Raw genomic sequence first — 5,452 nt, 5'->3', positions numbered from 1 at the left:
GTATATGCCCAGGAGTGGTATAGCTGGGTCCTCTGGTAGTACTATGTACAGTTTCCTGAGGAACCATCAAACTGATTTCCAGAGTGGTTGTACCATCTTGCAATCCCAAGAGCAATGGAAGAATATTCCTTTTTCTCCACAACCTCACCAGCATCTTCTGTCACCTGAGTTTTTGATCTTAGCCATTCTGATTGGTGTGAGATGGAATCTCAGGGTTGTTTTGATTTGCATTTCCCTGATGACTAAGGATGTTGAACATTTCCTTAGGTGCTTCTCAGCCATTCAGTATTCCTCAGTTGAGAATTCCCTGTTTAGCTCTGTTCCCATTTTTTAGTAGGGTTATTTGGTTTTCTGGAGTCTACCTTCTTGAGTTCTTTGTATATATTAGATATTAGCCCTCTACAGATATAGGATTGGTAAAGATCTTTTCCCAATCTGTTGGTTGCCATTTTGTCCTATCAACATTGTCCTTTGCCTTACAGAAGGTTTGTAATTTTATGAGGTCCCATTTGTCAATTCTTGACCTTAGAGCATAAGGTATTTGTGTTTTGTTCAGAAAAATTTCTCTCATGCCCATGTGCTCGAGGCTCTTCCCTACTTCCTTTTCTATTATTTTCAGTGTATCTGGTTTTATATGGAGGCCCTTGATCCACTTGGACTTGAGCTTTGTACAAGGAGATAGGAATGGATCGATTTGCATTTTTCTACATGCTAACCACCAGTTGAGTCAGCACCATTTGTTGAAAATGCTGTCTTTTTTTTTCACTGGCTGGATTTAGCTCCTTTTTCAAACATCAAGTGACCATAGGTGTGTGCGTTAATTTCTGAGTCTTCAATTCTATTCCATTGATCCAGCTGCCTGTCACTGTACCGAAACTGACTCTTGCAGTGTCAAAGATATGGGTTTTCCAGGAAGAAAACACTTGGCACTATAGATATATAAAATGTCTATTGAGCACTCACCTGTCAAAGTATTCATAAGACCATTGTTCTTGGAAGCTATCTTAATTATAGTCAAAGTTGTGAGCAAGCCAATTTTCAAAAGTTACCTCACTGGTGTGAAGGTTTTACTGTAATGGATAGAAGAGACTCAATAGGATACAGGAGGAACCTTTAAGTTTAGATTCACAAGTGAGTTTTCAATAGTGTAATTTTGAATCTTTGGGTACTTTAGGACTTCCTAAGAATAAAAGGTCAAAGTGATGGATGACTGGTAGTCAAATAACAGCTGTCTGTTCATGGGATTGGCTAAGAACCCAGGAAATACTCATTCCACAATGCTGAATACCTCATCAGACTCAATCCTCAAAGCCTAGAGGATTACTGGAGAACCTCAGGTCTTCAGCCTGCATTGGAAGGCTGGAAAAGCTGAATTATGATGTGAGCAGGAAATGAGCATAGCAGAGGGATGAACAGAGTAAGTCCACTCACCAGTGAGTGACTTCCTTATGTCTGGGTTTTTCCAGAAGGTGCTGCTCTTTCTAGGGGTGAGAGGATCTGCCTCTCAGTTTATCCTTTCGGAAAGCAGGCTTATAGACAAGTCCAGGGGTATGTCTCTTAAATGACTCCAGATCTAATAATGTCAGCAACCAAGAATATCTGTCAGACAAATAAGCTCAGAAAGCCTTACAGAAAAAAAAAATCCAGTTAACTTCAGTGACTAATGAAATCTTGCTCAGTTAGAGACTGAAAAGAGCCTAGAGTTTATGACTCTATATGGCAAATAACAGGTTTTTTTTTTCCAAAACATTAAACGAATGTGTGCCTTCTACCTCAATAACAACATGGTCCAGCCAGTTTAGGGATGAAGAAGGTGAAAGGCTTTAAGAAGAGATGGTTCTGAAAGGCAAGTGGGAATGCAGTGAAGTCAGGTAATTACATTTAACAACCGTTTTTATATATTAGGATTAACAAAGACTCAAAGCAGACTGCCTAATTCATCATCTTATCTCTGCTGATCCTTATAGAATTTTTTTTTTCTTTCAAGCACTTTAGTGTCTGCAGCATCATGGATTTTAGAAAAGCTACAGCCTGTCTCCCTTCTTATCATGCTGCTCTTCACTCCACAGGGTATTTTATATTACTCAGGCCAGTGGCAGAAGGAGAGACTGGATAATCTGAAGAATTGATTACCACCGAGAGAATGATTCGAGAGCATTTGTGAATTCATTAGATTAAAGACTATTGTTTTCATTTATGTGGCTGGTTTTGGCAGTTGCTCCCCTGTTTGCAAAATTCATCTCTAATTTACCATGGACAATTTTCAAATAGTATGTCACTCCATAACATATGGGATATAGCCCTTACAATAATATATTGTCATCTCTTTCTCTCCATCTTTTGTTATAGGGTTGTAAAACATTTTAGTTCACATATGATAAAAGCAATCTTTCATTATCTGTTTTTTTTTTCTTCAAAATCCAATTAACTTGTAAGGAAAGTTGAAGGTCAGATTTCAGAAGCCTTGTTATTTGGCATGTATATGATATTTTCAGTACTTCTTCTTTTTCAGTCTATATCCAAGGACCCATTGTGTATCATCTTCCCTCAGTATGAAGTCTTGCAGATAACTGACAATACAATTCTCACAGCTTCTGTTTACCTGAAAATGTCCATATGACACTTTCATGTTGATAGTTCATATCTGAGGCCTGACAACTTTAAAGTGATTATTTTCAATTGCCTCATCTATCTTGTTATATTTATATTAATCTTTTTCTTATTCCTTCTCAGTTTGTGTTCTGAATGACTACATCCCACCAAAATGCATATTTTATTTATCATAGCTTCTAGAAATTATTTATGATGTCCCTTGATCTGATGAGGGTGATGATATTTTTGTTTATGTGTTATGTGGCACTATTTATGGAGAGATGAGAACAAGTATCTACACATCCTAGATGGGAAGCCCATAACAGACAAAATTAAGGATCCCATCAAAGTTCAACTTGGTGGACCAATAAATTTATTGGGGATAGTTATAGGAATAGTTATGGGTGAGCTGTTGCAGGAACAAAAATGACTCAAAGAAACATGCCTCACCAAAGTTCACAAAAGCTGGGCATAGGACATACTGAAAAACCTTCAGGCAACTCAGCAGGTTTTCAAGCATCCTCTCCAAGCAGTTTGGATGGTCTGAGCATGTCTCTCATTTTTGAAGCCTAGTGGATCTGATCAACTTCAGGGACTTCCTGAAGCCTTTGAGTTAACTTTCTGAGTTTAATGATCTTCCTTGCAGCATGGAATGTTCCACCTCCTTTTGAATATCCTATGTCTTAACAAACATCCCTCTTTGGTAGAAGTTTATCCAGTAGAAGTTATTGCTACATGAGAGCACATTATTTTTTAATTTTTTTAATTTTTATTTTTTATTAGATGTTTTCTTTATTTACAATATCTCCTTTCCCAGATTCCCTCCAAATAAATAAAATAAAATAAAATAAAATAAAATAAAATAACAAAAACTAAAACAAACCCCTGTTCCCTCCCCCCTCCCCATGCTCACAACCCCACCCCTTCCTGCTTACTGGTCCTGGCATTCCCCTACACTGGGGCATAGAACCTTCACATGGCCAAGGGCCTCTCCTCCCATTGATGACCAACTTGGCCATCCTCAAGAGCACATATTTTTGCTTTGTGTTTGTGTCTGTTTCCTGTTTTGGACCAAACATAAATTGGACCATAAATTTAGTACCCTCATCAAAGTTAGCAGATTTCGGATTATTGTTGTCTTCCATATCAATATACATTCTTTTGGAAAGCTTTCCTTCCTCCTACAACAAACTACATAAGTAAAACTCTTCTCTCCTATGTGGGGACAATCATTTATCTATTATCATTGGTGTATCTTGAGTTTCTAAAAGATGCATCAATGTGTATGTGCCTTTTTTTGGTGTATGTCAGAGCTGCTTATAAGAGCTTCTGAGTCAGATGTGGCGGCACATGTCTTCAAGCAGAAAGATCTGGTATCTTATATTTTTATAATGACAGAAAGTTGTCCCCAAATCTGGCACCATCTAAAAAGCTACAAGGAAAGCCTCTCTGAGATTAAATCAATAGAACAAAATATCTCTGAGTTTAAGACCAGTTGAGTGTACATATGGAGTCCCAGGCCAATGGGGGCTTGACGATGAGACCCTCTCTCTTTTACTATTTTCTTTAATTATGGTTTAATGAAAGACAAAAGGCTAAAGTACACATGCAACTGGAAAAGTCAGTCTAGTGTTATTATAATAAACATGTGATTAAATACATAATGTAATAGTTCACATAGAATTAAAACAGACATTGTAAAATTTACCATATTAACCAAGTTTGTTTCTTTGTTTGTTTTGGGTTTATAATATAATGCATCATTCCTTTCTTACACACACACACACACACACACACACACACACACACATTCCTGTGACAGTTTGTATATGCTTGGCCCAGGGAGTGGCAGTATTAAAAGGTGTGGCCTTGTTGAAGTAGGTGTGTTACTTCGGGTATGGGCCTTAAGTCCCTCATCCTAACTGTCTGGAAGCCAGTCTACTCGTAGTGGCCTTCAGATGGTGATATAAAACTCTCAGCTCCTACTACACCATGCCTGCCTGGACTCTGCCATGCTCCTGCCTTGATGATAATGGACTGAACCTCTGAACCTGTAAGCCAGCCTCAATTAAATGTCATCCTCATAAAAGTTGCCTTAGTCATGGTGTCTGTTCACAACAGTAAAACTCAAACTATGACATCTCTTAGGTGTAACCTATTCAGGCTATATATTGTTACTTGTTTATATGTTTCAAGGGCTGGCCTTTGATATTAGATAACTATTTCTCACTCTGAGCATTCCTTATCTGCTTGTAGTTCTTTATGTAGAGTTGAGCCTCTTGGGCTCCCTCATCCCCATACTGCCTTTTTGCAATGTCTATTGCTGTTGTTCCTATTCCGTTCATGTTTAGGCAGTCAGATTGGTTAGACTTCATGGTGTAGATTCTGGCATTATTAGGAGACACAGTCCCAAAACAAACTCCCTGATCCTCTGGCGCTTATACTTTTCATTGCCCCATCCTCTGGAATGTTCCCTGAGGCTTAGATAGGGGAGCATTTTGTAGATGTATCCATTTAGACTGAGCTTCTCAACTTTCCATTTGGATTGGTTGTGGTTCTCAGTTCTCTCTCTCTCTCTCTCTCTCTCTCTCTCTCTCTCTCTCTCTCTCTCTCTGTGTGTGTGTGTGTGTGTGTGTGTGTGTGTGAATGTGTATATTATTTGCTGTTTATAGATAAATGTTTGTTTAAGTAGCCCCTACTCTCCTATTTGAAACTTGCACTTACCACATCCCAATGCAAAGAGGATTTATTTGATATAGCCTCTGTCTAGTTGGTATTTTTCCTCATTTTCAGTAGCTTGCTATATCAATCTGTGCCCAGTAGTAGCAGAAGCAGTTTATATACTGCATATTGTGACTAA

At 38.2% G+C, this 5,452-nt stretch overlaps 1 pseudogene; it reads right to left on the bottom strand.

The window, feature by feature from the left end:
- Positions 1–4,937, bottom strand: part of LOC116081081 — a 36,277-nt pseudogene extending 31,340 nt beyond the window's left edge.
- Between the last annotated feature and the right edge of the window lie 515 nt (positions 4,938–5,452).

This window comes from Mastomys coucha, unplaced genomic scaffold (genome assembly GCF_008632895.1).
Source record: "Mastomys coucha isolate ucsf_1 unplaced genomic scaffold, UCSF_Mcou_1 pScaffold6, whole genome shotgun sequence".
NCBI classification, from domain to species: domain Eukaryota; kingdom Metazoa; phylum Chordata; class Mammalia; order Rodentia; family Muridae; genus Mastomys; species Mastomys coucha.
This window is presented reverse-complemented; position numbering and strand designations above follow the sequence as displayed.